We start from the raw sequence: 17,792 nt of genomic DNA, 5'->3' as shown, positions 1-17,792 counted from the left end.
AATCGTGAGAGGCATATTCCTCTTTCTGTGTGTGCTGCAGAATGCAGCTCACATAAAAAGACAAATTAACAAGAATAAAGATATTGCTCCTCATTACGCCTCCCCGGGGAAAGTGTATCTTTTTGGTGCATTCCCAGGTCTACCACTGTTGGTAAATCTAGGGATGCGTCAAAAACTATGGGCGTTGTGTGGGAACACCCACGCAACGCCTGTGGAACACTTTCCCAGGCCTTGAGTTACTCCAGATTGCGTTACTTCAGATTGATGAAGCCACTCAGACCTTTCCTCGAGTTTCCGGATTACCGTATGTATGAATACATTCAACCTAAAGAGATTGATCTGCCTTGAAAAAGCCCTGGCCTGCTGGCCTTTGGGCGAAACACGTGTTGGCTGTTCCCTAGTTTTTTATACTTTTCTTTGAAATAAAAAGACCACTGCAAACAAAAATGTAATCCTCTGTTGTTTGTATTACGTCCAATACAAGATTGGGGGATTCATTCACCCAATAAATTACAGGAACAAGAAACAAAGCACGGAACCAATCACTAACATTAATACCTTGGAACAGGTGGTATCTGGGTGAAACCACCATTTTGGTTTGTGTCACAATCCAAATTGGGTCCTGACCAATCTTGGTAACACCCACCAGCCAAAACGACTACCCACGGATTACTCCAGGCCCGCCAACCTCCCTCCAACCATCCATTTTATCTTGGAAAAACTGTGATTGAATTGGAAGAACCAACTTTCAATAAATAAACACATTTCCAACACATTGTAATGGACTTTCTTCTTTTTCAATTTGCCCACTACTTGTAAAGTTGTCAGCAAAGCATTGGAGTGGTAATTTACGTGGCTCGTAGTTAGCTTGGCAGCAATCCTGAATCACAAGTCTTCCTCCCGTGAGAGTTTATTATGACACCACAAATGTATTCAGACAACTTTGTTAGAAACTGTAAATCAGTTAGAGACTTTGCATGAACACTTCAATCATGCGCCATGGTTTCACAGTACTTTCCAAACTATTGTATAAAAAATGGCTACTATAATATGTGAAATCTACCTGATTAATTCCTTCATCTACTTACGGTAAAGTGTTTGCCAAGGTGTCACCAGCGGAAGTGAAATGTCACACATCAGCACACTGAAATGAAAGAAATGTCACACATAAGCAAACTGAAAACCTGGCAGCTTTGTTCATCTATAGCATTTACAGAGGTTATGTGGGAGTCACAGCAACTGGCTTGCCTCTGAATTCGCCCTCAGGGAGGTCGATCTGTCAAGGTTTTTAAATAAGACTCAAATTAGGGTAACCAGGCGTCCCGGGTTTCCCCAGAGTCCCAGTTTTCAAAGGACGTTTCCGGTGTCCCGACCCTCTCCTTAATTTTAAATACATTTCCCGTTTTTTGGGACAAAGGTCAAGTCATCCAGAAAGGAGAATTGAAAGGCATGCTCTTAAGTAAATTGTTTCTTTCAGGTAGCGCAGGAGGAGGTAGGCTGCATGCATGCTGCTGCAAATGGGGAGACAGTGTGGATGGAGGGCACAGGAGCTCAGGGTAGAGGTTGTGACATTGCGGGTGCCCGCAGCACATACAGTGGCCCCTGTAAGAGGGCGGCCCTCTTTGTGCCGCATTAGGCACATCCTCATGCACCAGTCGCTGGGACCCCTTCCCATGGGAGTCCCTCCTATTTCCACAGCCCTTGCAGCATCATTTCCGGCGTGCCGTGTGCTGGGGGCAGGTATTAATACTTGCCCCCACCTATTGCCCATTCTCAGGTCAGATCCCGTCTTGAAAATTTCAAGGTGATTTGTCAAGTGGGGGCTGAGAAAAAAGGGGGGGTCCCAAATGCGTTTTCTCAATGTTAATTTCCATAGGACACTTTAGACAAAACTACAGCCTGAACTGCTGAACGGAATTACACCAAATGTGGCAAAAACTGTAGCTTTTGATTCAGAAAGAGTGCTTTTTAAAAAAAACGTATTTTTTAAGTATTCATGTTTAAAACAATTATATATCTGGTGACCGAGGAGGATTCCCGAACCCTCCCAAGCACGAGCTTGATTCTGATTGGCTGCCTACACTTCAAACAAAAAATTGTTTGCAGCCATCTTGTGACTCAGTAGAACCTGTGTTTTTTTTAGGTCTCGCGTGGGTTCTGCGCACATGCGCAGTCGAGCTCGCGAGATTTTATGTTTTAGAGTGTACTTCACTACTGAGTGTTAAGCCCCGCCCCTCTTCTCCATTGGCTGGACCTCTAAACAGTGGCCAGCCATTGGAGAAGAGGTCCTAGTGACGTTCTCCTTTCTCGCTAAGCCCCGTCCTTTTCAGACGGGCCTCCTTGACTTACTGCTGGGGTAAAAGGTTTCTTATCTTCTTTATGAGTCCAGATGGCCCCATAAATACGATAAAGAACCTTTTATGCCAGCAAGAAGTCAGGTGCGGGTGCCACGGCTGCTGTTGTGTGTGCCTGTGTCTGCCCCCAACCCATGGGTGAGACTCAGCTCCGTGTGCGATGGAGACAGGGGAGTGGGGGACTATAGGAGTAATACTGACACGTGGGTTGAATGGGGAACAGTCAGAAAGGTAGTGAATTTGTTTAGCAGCCCCGTTCTCTACATTTCTCATCTCGTCTTGCTTCAGGTTTATGATTTCCTTCTGTTGTCACGCAACGGCATGCAAGCTCAGATTAAATAGCGTCAGTGCCAGAGTTTGACAGAAGGTTTGCATGACACAAAGGGACACTTGCTAATCTGATCCTGGGTACTTAGGTGCTGGCATTTCACTGCTGGAAGAACAGCTGTAGAGTAAAATTAAGATGACATTTGTAAATCGCGCCCACGGCTGATTTTTTATTCTACTGTACTTTCCTTTTATATGTTATTGTCACCTGGGGAGTTAAAAGGCAGAAGTTCATACTGTATTTCATTGGGCGCCGCAGCTTTTGATTTAGAAATTGATTCTAAAGTTAGATAATTTGGGGTGGTAATGAAGAATGGTATTCTGCTCCATAGGGCTCTATGCATGTGCTGGGGTCAGAGTGCAGTGCATGCTGTTTTTGGCCCCAACTGACTGCAGGCTCATTCGGGTTGATCTGTGAACGGACTTGTGCGCCTGTCCCTTCAAATCGACCCGAGCGTACAGATGAGAGTAAAGCTGATGTGTTTTAGATCCGATTCTTTAGATCGCTTCCTGTTGATGATAGGACAGGGGGAGGAGCGAAGGGGGTCATACGGGTTCGCAGCATACCTGTCCGTTTTGAGATTTCTCTCTGGAATTTATGCTGTATTTGGCCCCAACTGACTGCAGGCTCATTCGGTTTGATCTGTGATTGGACTTGTGCGCCTGTCCCTTCGAGTCGACCCGAGCGTACAGATGTGAGTAAAGCTAATGTGTTTTAGATCCGTTTTTTTAGATCGCCTCCTGTTGCTGATAGGACAGGGGGAGGAGGAGGGGGGGCGAAGGGGGTCATACGGGTTTGCAGCATACCTGTACGTTTTGAGATTTCTCCCTGCCAGGCACTACTGGCTGTGACATCACAGAGCAATTCGCTGCTGGCTTTAGTTTTTCTGCCTGGGTGAGGGAAGGAAGGGGGGGCTGCCTATTCCTATTCTGCTGACCATCGTAAAGGGCGAGGTGTTTTACAGCAGATTTGCGTTCCGAATTTAATACTTATAGGAAATGTATGATCCAAATGTAGAAGCATGTATTGACAATCATGACTCTCCTATTTGTTGGATTAAATACAATAACAACAGACTGCAAATACACAATTCAACCCCAGAATAAAAGAGTGCATAGGCTACCTCAGGTGAACAAGGTTTCCTTTTCTTATTAGCGTCTGTCTTCACTGTGGGTGAAGTTGGTCAAATGTTGGTCATGTTATCAGAATTGCAGTGTTGCATTAATCTACAAGCAACTTTGTTTTTTTATTGCTTTGAATATGTACGTACCTTGCTTTTGACTGCACAAATTTGACTTTTGCATCTGCACCCATCCTCTAGGGACTGTGAAAGTCCCCCGGCACGCCCTTCTGGTGACAGAAAATGACTTTGCAAAGTAGAGAAACATGCAAAAGTTGAACATGCCCTTTGCCCAGCCAGACAAGTCCTTAAGATGTTGTCATGTGTTTCCTGCTGCATGATCATTAGAATGCTTGGTGGGGTGTTAGTTCAACGCCTGTGTGTGCTTGGCAGTGTTGCTTGATACAAAAGGTACTGTCATTACGCTGTCATGTTTCCAGATGCCAATAAATACAGTAAGTAGTTCCACGTTTCTGTCCATATTTATCCACGTCGTATGTGACACCATCAATCAATGATGGCCTTTCAGCAAATAGTGCACTGCATTCTACAACGTGTGGTAGGAGCACAGGCATGTATGCCGCAGCATGAAAAGTGTGTAAAAAAGCAAGGGCTGGCTCATCGTGCCTGGCTTGATGAGGTCACTTGGTATCAATTCTACTTGTATCTAAAGAAGAGACTTACCTGGTCTTGAGAATCAGTACACTGCAGTATTTCTGTATTCAGCTCATCCCATGAGTGAGTCAGCAGTGAGGTAGCCGAGTGAAAGCCTTGTCTTATGGTTAGAAAATGGTTCATCCTGCATTGGCAAAGATGGAGCTCTTGTTTATCATTACATTGGAGAACTAAGTGTGCTACTTGTTTATTTCTCTGTAACCACAGCTGGAGACCGAGGCATTGCTGGTATGTGCAGGCAAACACCATCCAACATGGCAATGTGCATGTGAGGGCTTCATGTGGAATAAGATTAAACACACCCTTCAGCAATGAGTTTGAGTGCTACTGTGAGCAAACTACAAGATGACATTTCATTCTGAACCCAGACAACCAAACCATGACCATGCGCAAGCCCCCCAAATGGGTTTCATTTGACAGACACACTCATATTAGTAAAATGTAGCCTTTGCATGAGAGGAGAGGAGGGGCGGAGCCCTGTGAGAAGTGGGGTTTTCTGCTAAGCTGCTCTTGGGATGCCTTTACCTGTTGCAGTTTCTTTCTTTTGCCTTGGTGACAGCTTCCTGTATGCTCTGACAATATTCGGCATGTTTATTCCAAGTTTATTTATACCCCAATGAAGACTACCGCTCCCAGAATGCACTCTGTTCATTAAGCATCATGTATTTTCAGTGACATGGAGTTACCTACAAGCAACATCTATCGGCTTCATAGATTTTCAGATATAGGTCATGACCAATCTATGGTGAAAGGTTCTTCATTCCCTTTTAAGCCGAGAACTCATTTACCAAAAAAAGTGTCCTCCCCCCGCACACCTCTTTGTGACATAATCTGCTAAAATGCTTTAAAATGTTTTCAGTGTGTGACAGGAAGGGCGGGCCTGGGAGTAGTGGGGCTCTTTTTAGGTCTCTGGCGGCCTCGTGACGCAGGGTGTTTACCTCAGCACCCAGTGATGGACTCCAGGGCGCACGTAAGCAAATGAGCTGTCAGCGCCTCCACGGTGCCCCGGATGCTTCTTCACAAGTAATTTTTAAACTACATTGGCTCTTGGAATTACGCTCTGGGGCTCTGTGTATGTGTGTGCCTGTGTGTGTGTGGCTGTGTGTGTGTGTGGCTCTGTGTGTGGCTCTGTGTGTGTGTGGGGCTCTGTGTGTGTGTGTGTGGCTCTGTGTGTGTGTGTGTGGCTGTGTTTGTGTGTGTGGCTCTGTGTGTGTGTGCAAATGCAATAGGTCTCGTATTTGCGAGAGATTAAGCTATTGGCATTGTAAATGACAATGCCATTTATTTATCTGTTTTCAAAACCAACACATGAATAAAAATGTTGTCATTTACAATGCCAATAGTTCAAACTTTTGCAAAGGCGAGACCGTTGCATTGTAAATGCTTGTTTAGTGAATTTTCAAGGTTTTTTAAATGCTAATTTCTAACTATAACGTCCCTGAAACCTGTGTTTTTTTGTGAATTTCAAAGGTTTTTTTAAATGCTAATTACCAACTAAAACATCCCTGAAACCTGTGTTTTTTTCTGTGAATTGCCAAGGTTTCTTACACGCTAATTTCGAACTATAACATCCCTGAAACCTATGTTTTTTTGTGAAAAAAAAATACAAACATATATAACGTGTGTACACGTTTACAAGGCTACACAAAAACGGGAGAGGCCACACATAAACGGAAGGCGAAAGGCTTTGAGTTCTACTTTTGTGTCTGGTCTAGTCCGGTTTTTCCTTCTCAAAAATCTGGTCACTCTAACAGTTAGAGGTCTTCACATTTTTTGATGCCGAGACCCCCTTGTAAAACATTTTTTGGCGTAAGGACCCCCTTCCGACAAAAGATTCTAGAAACTGGTACTCCTCATCATCAACAACTATCGACAACCATAAATTCGCCTGTTAGACCTCATCACATCCATCCATCATTCATCCACCCACACTTCCACACATCCATCCATCCTTCATCCATCCACCCTTTCATCCTTCCATCCATCCTTCATCCATCCATCCTTCTATCCATCCTTTACCTATCCACCCGTCTATCCATCCACCCATCATTCATCCACCCACCTTTTCATACATCCATCCATCATTCATCCATGCAACCTTTTTTCCATCCATCCACCCTTTCATCCTTCCATCCATACATCCATCCTTTCATCCATACATCCATCCTTCATCCACCCTTTCATCCATCCATCCACCCATCATTCATCCCCCAACTTTTCACACAGCCATCCATGCATCCATCATTCATCCATGCAATCTTTTATCCATCCATACATCCACACTTTCATCCTTCCAGCCTTCCATCCATCCTTCATCCATCCACCCTTTCATCCATCCATTCACCCATCATTCATCCACCCACCTTTTTACAAATCCATCCATCATTCATCCATGCAACCTTTTATCCATCCATACATCCATCCCTCATCCATCTACCTTTTCATCCTTCCATCCATCCTCCATCCACCTTTTCAAACATCCATGCATCCTTCATCCATCCATCCACCCTTTCATCTTTACATCCATCCACTCATCATTCATGCACTCACCTTTTCACACATCCATCCTTCCTTCCATCCCTCCATCCACCCACCCTTTCATCCATCCTTCATCCACCCTTTCATCCATCCACCCACCCATCATTCATCCCCCAACCTTTTCACACATTCAGCCATCCTTCATCCATCCACCCTTTCATCTTTACATCCACCCACATTTTCACACATCCATCCATCCTTACATCCATCCATCCTTCATCCTTCCTTCCCTCCATACATCCATCCACCCACCCTTTCATCCTTCCATCCATCCATCCTTCATATCCATCCACCCTTTCATCCATATCCACCCATCATTCATCCACCCACCTTTTCTGTGCTTCTCTCATGGGGCGGGGAGTCAGTACCTCTCTGCCTCTTCTTCCTTCTTCTTCCTCTCTCATGGGAGGGCCTCTCTGTGCCTCCCTGCTGGGGGGTGGGCGGGGCGGAAGACAGGCTGTATAAACATCTCACTGTGAAGAACAGACTCTCAGGCACATTTCACCTGCACAGGCGCCAGGTATGAGGGCTCGTGGGACTTGAACCAATGATTGTAATGTCCTTCTGCTGTTTACTGTGTGTTTGTAAAGCGCTCTGATACCTACGGGTTAAGCTAGCGCTATATAAAACGTTAAAAATAAAAATAAACCCCACATCTAAGTCCATTGAACTCAAAGGGCTACAACCTCCTCCCCCAGCTCCTGTATGTGAGCCCGGCTGAAACAGCTTCAGGGACACACAACAAAAGCACACCCGAGTACTTCACAGGTCTTCAAATGACCTTTACTTGTTAATGAGGCTTTTATGTTTTTCACCCCTCGGTGTGAATCAGGCCTCCGCCGTGAGCACCCTCATTTAGCCCGAGGCCAGGAACTGTACTATGACAGAATCCGCGACCCCCTTCCCAGGATACTCCACGACCCCCCTGGGGGTCGCGCCCCACAGATTGAAGACCTCTGCTTAACTCAAATGGAATGCAATAACTTCCTGCGTGTAAGTGAAAAACGTCCTCGTTAAATGTAGTATACTTGTAAAGCGCACAACGGGGCCTCCCGGCGCTGTATAACTCTGGGGAACCCGTCCTGGCTTTCCCTGTGGGATGGTTCCTTGCTGGGAGTCCCCAAGGTGGAGCCAGGCATCCCCGGAATTGGTGGGGCCGTTGTGGAGATTAGGCAAGCTAATGCCCAGAGTCGCCGAGTGGAACCCCTGATTAGAGTAAGCACCGAAGCGAGAATTATCAAGTCCGCTGACCAAGGCACGACCCTGCCGCGTCGGGAATTGAACCCTGGTCCCGGGCTGACTTCTGCTCTCAGGCCTGCCACCTCTAACCAGTGAGCCACACTACTCCATGTAAGGAATTACATTTTTGGGAAAGTTCGACCAGCCTTCGTCATATTTTTTTATATGACGCTTGCTGCACAGTCTACATGCCAACGATTTTGATAAGTTAGGGTGGTGCACTGGCTCTTCGCTTCCCAAACCAGACCTTTATTATCTGGCTTGCCCGTCTCTCTAGCAGAAAGCAATGATGTGAAAGACTGCAAACGTTTTCTCCGACCAGAGCTGCAGTTCCTTCTGTCCCATTAGTCCCATTAGGAGATATGACACGAGTTGAAGTCCCTGTAGGCGCGCGCGAAAAAGGTAAAACCGTGTTCTTTCTCTTGCGGGACGGTGCTGGAATTTTCTTTCTGACCTAGTGCACTATTTACGGATCTTTAAATAAGAAATCATTTTAAAATTAAAAAAAGCCCCTCGTAATACAACCTTTAGCGCACCAATCACACTAGCCTCGCTTCCCCATTGGCTCCTCTTCCGGTTCAGTTTCAGTTTTGTTTCGTCTTTAGTTTCCTAAGAATCGAAACTAAGGAAGGCGCTGAAGTCGTAAGACGGATAGACCGTAGGTAAGCACTAAGCTGGGTTCTGCCGAGGGTCCTCAGATGGTGTGATAGGTAAATGTTGATGTTGCTCGGCATCTGTGGGTCTGTGTGTTTTCTGGGGTGCTCTTTCCGACCCGTTTGGGGGTTTCCTTGCGTGCAGATCGCGCCCGCGCCGCTAAGCTGACTGCCTGCCTTTCCCTGTGTGTGTTCCATGGTTCAGAGCTCTTCTGTCACAGGCTGTGCTTTGAAATTGACGCGCTGTCATTGAACGTAATACGCAGTGCTTAAGGTTCTGTTGCACTTTTATTCATCTCAGCAGTGTTCATGTGTAATTAATTGTATTCACATTTAAATAGGAACGTTAAGGTACGAAAAAAAGAGGCGTCAAAAAATATTATAAACTGTGAAATATATAGGAAATCATAGCGAAGGTTCCAGGATTTCATTTGGCTTAAGTGTGAAGTTTCCAGGGTTTAAACGTGCTTATGTTTGAGTGACACTTTATTGCGAGTAGAACAGTAATTTCAGATATTGTCCCGTTTTATTTGTGCGACGCAGGGGTCTAGAAATTATCTTGAAACAGTTGCACTGAATTCAAAAGGTATTTTCGTGCAATGCTGCCGTGCAGTGAGGTGAGGCGAGGCGTTGTGGCAGCAGTTCAGTTTATGGAAAGTGGCCTAGACTAAAATACTAGGACTCTCGGTTGTGCATGATCGACCAGTTGCCAGGTAAGCCTTGGGGTTACTACCACTTCCCTAAGCAAGTTTACTCCTTGTCTTCATTTTTTGTTAAATGTGGGGAAAACTATAAAAAAAAGGTTTATTTGAGTGCTTTTCTGTGCTGTCAAGATGGCTGGCAGACAGGGGAGTTAAATACAAAATGGGACAAGGTTTCCAGCTGCAGATGTGATTGTGTTGTAGTATTACAGTGCCAATGTTTCTGTATGACCGCATTTGATATGACTGATGTAGTATATATTTCTTCTATTAGTGCTACAATTCATCTGGCATCCAAGTGCATGTGTTTTGTTATTGGGTAATCAAATACTACATTTGTTTTTACTTCATTTGTTGTAAATATTTGGAGATTAATTTTTCTTTGCTCAATATGACGGGTGAGCTCAAACGACTGCCATGATATAAGGATAAAAAAGCAGGGTGGGTAGGGGGAGGGACACAAAGTATACCAGTATAACAACAAATGTATTTCAGACATAGGTTTACACAATTGCATAATCAAAAAAGGCTACACAAAAAAGCATCAGAACATATTTTCATTAATCACATACAACTGATTTAAAGACGGAGAGCCCTGCTTGGGCCCTATGATCAAAAATAAGGTGATGGATGAAATGCTTTAATTAATCTCATGCATTGATAACTGCTCGGGCCGCATCACAATCCATCGTTTTCCCCCATCATGCCACCTCAGTTTGGACCCAGCCATTTTCAATGCAGTCTTGACCCTCCTCCAGTGGGAAATGTCCAGCCCGAACTACCAGGCCAGGTTATCGCCGAACTGGAATACAAGCAACCCTGGACCAGTTATTCTCTTATTAGGGCTCATCAGCTAGGTATGGCTTGGTTCCAGTGGTACAGTGAGCACGAGAGCCACATCTGGGCATACCCATTCATGCCAGGTACTAGTTTTATCAGGAAAAATCTGGGAACATTACAATGTGGGACTTTTACCATTTGCTATTAGTTCTGGAGTTTGCTGTCACAGAAAAGTGAAAAATATATGTTTATTTATTGTTACTTTGCTATTTGCAGGGCATTCTGGTTAATCAAACGTGCTGAGATTCAGACAAGTGACATCTCTTTGGTTTCCCATAGTTCTCTTCATTTTATAAATGTCTGGGTTCGTTAGGATTCCTTGGGTGCTGACTGACCCTGGGCCCAAATACTTCAGATATCCTATATGGAAGCTACCCCATCAAAACACTCTGTGGTGTCTAGTGTGAGGAACCCTTCCCAAACCCCTTGTACACCTATGTATATCTGGTACTCCCACACTCCGTAAACTAGGCGGAATGCAGATCTCGACTATCTGTGTGAGAAAGACTAAAGGGAATTACGATGTTATGAGAAAAACTATTTCAATAAACATGACGTTTGTCAGATTTTCAGCATTGTCCCAACCAGCCTATCAGGCAGATGGAGGTCAGGCACTCTCCGATACAAATCTTAGGTTGTGAAGATGTGAAAATATATGGTTATGATAAATTTGCATACTGCCCACTGGTGATATCTGCGACAGAAGACAGGATCCTAAGCCAAATGTTTTGTTTTCAGTTTCTTCCCAAATTTCCCAAATGCATTGCACCCAGTTTATTGCCATTGTGCACGCAATGTCATAGAACACCCCAAACCCGTTTATGTCTGGTACACCCACATTGAGACCCTTCAGGAGCAAAGTTGGGTGGCAAGCCTTGTCAGGGATATATGTTCCTGCACATGGGAAGCCGGCCAAATTTACTGTTTTGGGGAAAAACAAATATCATGGTCAACATGATTTCCCAGTATGTCATACCAATGTGCAGATAATAAAAATAGATGATATGATTATGTTACCATGGAGTCCGGGGGGTCACACCAGCAACCAACAAACTTGTGCCCAAAGCCTGCATTTCACTTTTATTTTATTTCCAAATACAATGCACCACGTTTATGACCTGTGGTCACCCATAGCTCTTAGAAAACCCATACATGTCCATTACCCCCATGCTCAGAAGATCCATAGGAACAACGTTTGGGGTCAGCCCTTGGCAGGGATATGTTACTGGGTGAGGGTTACTGTCTGGAATTACCAGGTATTGGGGAAAAAACAAAACATCTAAAAAATCTTTGGGTCAGCCAGCGAAAGAAACTTTGGGATGTGTAAATGTTAACAAATATGTGCTTGTGGTGTGTTTCTATTTAGTCCAGAGGAGATATTTGTGTACAAATGACAGGCGCCCAGGCACGAAACCGGTATTACGCTTTCAGCTGCTTTCCAAATTTCCAGAAAGCACTACTGTCTATGGGCTTCTTGAATCCATAGAAAACCCATACATCTCTGGTGACCCTGACCGGAGATTCAGAGGTACAAAGCTGGGGTGAAACCTTGGCAGGGATATGTTCCTACATGAATGAAACTGGAAGGAATTACCAGATTTTAGAACAAATGCAAACAATTGACACATGTCATGTTCAGAGCAAGGTCCCAGTCATCCGATCAGGGTTAAGGACAGTCTGGTACTTAGTGTAGATGTTAAAAATATATGGTTGTTATATATTTCCATACAGTCCTGTGTTTGTATACCCTACACATGCATTTCACTTTAACTTGCTTTCCAAATTTCTCAAATACTGTCCACCAAACCTATAGCAAAACCATATATGCCTGCCACCCTACACACATAGGAGATTCAGAAGAACACAAATAGAGTGATGGGTCATGCATTAGCTGGGATATATTCCTGCAATAGAAAGAATGGAGGGAAATGCCATGTTTTGGGGGGGGGGAAGTTACAACAAATCTGCTAAACCTCATGTTCGGCATATTTTACTGGGCAGCCAATCAGAGCAAAGAAGGTCTTGCACCTAGGTACAGAAATTGGTTTGTATTTAGCTGTTAAAAGTATATGGTTGTAACATGTTTCTGTAAAGCCAGCATGATACCTTTGACCAAAAAATGAACCCTAACCTGGCTTATTGCTTTACAATTTTGCCACATGCCCTGTGTGCAGTTTTTTCGACTGTGGTCTTTCTGAAACCACAGAAAAGACATACATGTCTAGTAGCCCCATGTTTAAGAGACCCAGAGAAACACAAACTGAGGGTAAGTCTTCACAGGAATATGTTCCTGTACAAAGGATAGTGGAGGGAGCTATATCACAACAAACAGAGGAGAGAGGGTCATAGGGAAACACATTTTAAAGACCGCTACCTGGTTCACATCCCCAACTACAATATAATCAACACAAAGAACACAGGGAGTCTAAACGCCACTTAATCTGGCTTCGCTGTCATTCACTCTAATGAATCAGTGGGTGCCCGAGTCACCTTAGAACAGCCTAAATCAGGGAACACATTAGTGTATGGCAACAAAATGAACAAAAAACTCCAATACATACAGAACTGGTCGACAAGATCCAGGCCACGGAGTAATGGATTACCATCAAACAGACTTGGTGATCAGTCATATCATCTGGCCATCCAACTTGTGAAATGGCAAGTCCCTTGATCATCGAGACCGAATGCCACACAAATCAACCAATGGTGCTGGATCTAGTCCACAACTATCTGTGAACCGCCTTCTGATGGCTAATCATTGATGGCTATGATAGTGATAAACACACAGTGCAACGAAAAAATGTGTAGTGAGTTAAAATAGGATGATGTGTCCTAAGAACTACTACTTTATTCAATGTCAGGGCACATCCCCTAATTAAAAACCAGAACAGTGCAAACAACAGTATGACCAAATATCTGTCGGAAATGGGCCAACATGTTTCTGCCTACCAGGTAATAAATCCCTCGGCTTTAATCAGGGCTTCTGCTCTCAAAAATGTTGCTACTGCCTTAATAGTGATGTAAATTAGATCTGATAGTGCTCAATATCAAATAATATGTGATATAAAAACGGTTGGAAACGGTACAACCTGTACCAACCGTATCACCCTAATCCTCCATGTCAATGGATATGAATAGAAATCTACAAAATAAATGTATGTATATTAGTGTGATAAAATGTTCACAAGTTCCCAGACACAAGTGCTCTCATAATAGCATAACTTTATAATTACATAATTTTTCTCACCCAGTATGACAGGGGACTGGACCTCACCTGGACCATGCTCGGGTATACGAGGCCCCGCTCTATGGATCAAAAGATGCAGACAGACAAAGGGGACATTATCCATCTACTCCCCGAGCAGATTTCAATAATATCTTTAAACCTATCTGTCGATTAAGTCATCCACATCCATTCCTAGATACAGTGAAGGGAACAGCCTCTCTATCTCATAATGTCTGAGCGATATTAAATAAATTGGAGAAGAAACATACCAAATTCCAGTCTTATTTGAACTAGTGAAGTATATTTTGGTAAGGTAAAAATAATTCTTAATGCTCTTGTTACTGTAATATCCAGCGTGCTGGCATCCATACCCTTCGTGCACTCACTCCTGTAGGTGATAGTTGGGATGAGCTTTGCCTGTATCACCTGGTTCAGTGGAGTGAAGCTTGGTCTGATGATTTTGTTCTTGAGATTTATTAGTACTACAACCTTTGGAATACCTCCTCTTTTTAATGCCTCCTTATGAGCTTCAAACATATCTTTGCTGTCTTTTCTGACCCCCAGATATTTTTATTCATTAACTGTTTCTAGCTGTTGTCCTGCCAAATGTCAGTGATTTTTTTTGGAGTGACCTTTTATCGGTTTAACTACATGACTTTGGATTTATATTCAACCCTTTTTCAGGAGAATAACTTTGAGTGGTGTCCAGTAAGCGTTGGAAGCCGACCGGAGTCCGGCTGATGAGCACAAGGTTATCAGTGTATATTCAATCGCTATTGTCCCCCAGGAGGTGCAAGTTCCAATCAGCCACTACATTCCGCTGGCCTGGAATGTATTCTGACATAACTGATATTAGATGTTGCAGGCAGAAATGTCATAAGTCCATGGCTACTCCTACCAACAGCCGGGGATTTCATTCCTCCTCGCTTGTTGATATACTGCACTGCTAAAATGTTGTCCATCCTCAAGAAGGTTCAGCAATTTGTCTTCTGGGATGGGAGCCTTTTGATGGGAAGGAGCCCACCAGAAGCTCCAAACAATTTATATGGAGGTTCAATTCCATCAGGAGCCACTGCCCTCACCCTTGGAGATCAGTCCACACCTTGCGGGCCAGCCTCAATTGCTGGTATCTAATTTTATTACTACCTCCGTCAGACTGTCAAATATGGTCCTGCATTCCATGCCTCCACGTGTTAGAGCAGAAAGACAGTTTGGTCTTCGCATCTGCCGGCAATGCTACCTGATGCTTATGAGACAGACCCTTCCGAAGGTGTTAAATTTTCACTCTTTGGAGGGGCCTGTATTGTAAAGGGCTGCTAAATTTAACCTGAATGTACAACGCCAGGAGTCTCCCAATCCTAGCAAATGACCTCAGAGATATAATCTGGCTGCTCAAAGCTGATTTCAATTCCATCTTGATCACTCTCACCTTCTGAAGTGGCAACCACAGTTTTTTACTCACTGAGTCTACTTGGAAGACCAGGAGTTCGATGCATTGACACAGAGTGAGGACCTATTTCTGGAGGTTTTTCACAAAGCCCAGGTCCTGAAGTAAGTGTACTCTCCAATAGAGGTGAAGGATTACTGTTTGTTGATTGTGTGCCAGGATGATCGATTGTCCAAATAGACAATCAATCATACCCCTCTAGTTCTCGGGGCTTCTACTACCGGTATCATAATCTTGGTGAAGCATCATGAAGCCAATGACAGTCAAGGGTGGAAGGGGCAAAGATTGAGATTGTCAAATATGTGTCCCTCAAGTTTAGATGGAACATCCAATCTTACTTCTGCAGAAGATCCCTTAGGATATAGGTCTTCAAACTGTGGGGCGCTCCCCTCTAGGGGGGGGGGCCGGGGCGCAGTATCCCTTCAGGGGGGGCACGCACTTCAACCCACCACTTCACCTTCGTGAGCCGTGTGCCTCAGCCCGGGCTTCTGCAGCTCCAGCTTCTGGGGGCTTGGCTGAGAGTTTCTGGAGTCACTGGTCAGAGGCCAGAGGCGCAACAGTTGGGGGGGGGGGGGGTAATTCTTCCAGCAATAGGAAGAGTAGACATTCAGGGGCTCTAAGAAGGGGTGAAAAAAAACAAAGCCTCGTTAATGCGAAATGGTCTTTTAAAGACCTGTGAAGTACTTGGGTGCGGCTAAATTCAATTGAACAGATGTAAATTGCAATTTACGACTGCGTTAAATTATTACAGTAACTCGATCCTGGTGTATTTGGAAGCAAGTGCTTCATGGTGAAGTAGGTTGCGGTTGATATTTGTGTAGATGGAATTGTAGTAAGGTCGAAACTTGGTTATCTTATATTTCGGAGTCTATTTTTCGTGAATAATGCTTTTGCAGTTTATGTTTCCGCATGCTACGAAGACCACTCCTCTCTGATTAGGCCATGCAGCAATCTAGGTTCTGGCCCACCTTTGAATCATGACTTTAAATCCCAGTCACAAAGGTAGAGCAGAATTTAATAACACGGAGTAAAACTTTGCTTTTATACTTTTAACAGTATGTCTCAAGATGAGATGCACCATGACTGATAAGGATGGGAGCAGACCAGAATAATTAGCACAGGTAGATGTTGGGTACAGAATTTATTGAAATGGAGACTTTTAAATTATTTGCTTAGCTTGAAAAGATGGCTTTCTGTCAGACCTTGGATCAGTCTTACTATAGGACTCTGTTCTTCACAAAGTGTGTGATAACAGTACATGCATGTGCCTTAGCAGGGTACAGCAAGATCTAAACAGCCTTTGCAAAATTTGTATAAACGCAGCTGTATTTTTATGCAACTTGAGTTATTGAGTGCATATTATCTAATTTCGGTTTTTCCTACGCTTACACTGATCTGGCAATTTACAATGTTAGCATACTTGTTTTGAGCAGAAAATGTCTAGCGAGAAGTGTGTAGCTGCATGTCTGCTGCGTCCGCATGTTCTGTGTTGGTAATGTTCACCATGTGGATTTAAAATCTATATGGAAAATACATTAATCAGGTTTCTCGGATGACTTCTGTACCTAATTACATACCTCCGGGCATATTTATGAAATTAGTGGTGCAGGGCAACGCAGAAAGCCACCTTGCTGCGCTGCCCTGCGTCACTGGGAAAGTGCAGGAATGTGCCGTATTTATCCAGCATGGTGCATTTTTATCCTTTTCTGTGGCGGTGGTGCCAATTTGTCAGCCTAGCGCCAACACAGGTACCCGGCCCTAGCTGCTGTTGGAACTTGCAGGGAGGGCAGAGATTGAAATGGGACCGCCCAGAGGGAAGACTGCCCACTGGAGCTCTCCTCGAGCCATGTGACGTCTAAAACCGGAAGCATGGCAACACCTGGCCGTACTCCACATAATCAATTTTTCAATTGTGTCAGAAAGCATGTTATTTGGAACTTCTTTTTCTGATATCTTGTTTAGGGGCAAGGATGTCAGAGCTGAGCTGATGACTGTAGAGCTGGGAAACCAGGTTCAATGCTTGATGTCTGCTCAACATCCTGTGATTCTTGGCAAATCACTTAATTTCCCTTTGCTTACAAAAAATGAATGTGTGCTTGTGTAATGTAAAAGATGCTCTTGTAAAGCGCACCAATACCTTTGGGTCATGTTTGCACTATATAAAACTGCAAAAAATATATTACAAAATGTTGTGAGCACGCCTGTTTCAAGGAACTGCTCAAGACTGGAAGTGGAGCTCAACCTAAGTATGGCAGAAGCAAGAATCCATCCATACATTGTCTCTATGGGAAAAACATGCACTCCCACACCTGTGTTTTGGGAGTGTTTTTTCTAATCTATCCTAAATTTTGTGTTTTATGTGAAAATAAAGCACCAATGTAATTCTTTGTGCTAATTTTTTTCTCGGAGACTATTCATTTGAACTTTAGAATAAGCACATGACCTACCAAAACCTCAGTTTACTAAACACTCTACCTTTATTTAATATTATTTGCCCTATACAACCTCGGCTCTGCAGGAGGGAAAGGCCATCAATGATTCAGAGTGCCAGCTTCCAGAACTTTTTTGTCAGGTGGTGGTGGCGGTGGGGGGGCTCGGTGTGTAAAAAGGTTTAGATGGGGTGGCTCGGCTGACAAAAGTTTGAAGACCTCTGCCTTAGGAGATGGATACC

At 44.0% G+C, this 17,792-nt stretch overlaps 1 protein-coding gene across 4 annotated transcripts in view; it reads left to right on the top strand.

Moving 5' to 3' along the window:
- The first annotated feature begins 8,846 nt into the window (after nucleotides 1-8,846).
- EIF2AK2 (eukaryotic translation initiation factor 2 alpha kinase 2) overlaps nucleotides 8,847-17,792 on the top strand; it is a 580,031-nt gene continuing 571,085 nt past the window's right edge. Inside the window, exon 1 of one of the 4 annotated variants that reach the window (XM_078648546.1) lies at nucleotides 8,847-8,916. The gene's annotated coding sequence lies outside the window, so the exon portion shown is untranslated. Of the gene's footprint in view, nucleotides 8,965-9,598; nucleotides 9,621-17,792 lie in introns of those variants that run through there. The other 3 variants (XR_013596181.1, XM_078648547.1, XM_078648548.1) reach the window with 3 other exon arrangements.

Source organism: Lissotriton helveticus, chromosome 6 (genome assembly GCF_964261635.1).
Source record: "Lissotriton helveticus chromosome 6, aLisHel1.1, whole genome shotgun sequence".
Taxonomy (NCBI): domain Eukaryota; kingdom Metazoa; phylum Chordata; class Amphibia; order Caudata; family Salamandridae; genus Lissotriton; species Lissotriton helveticus.
Note: the sequence above shows the minus strand (reverse complement) of the source record. Positions and strands in the feature narration are given on the sequence as shown.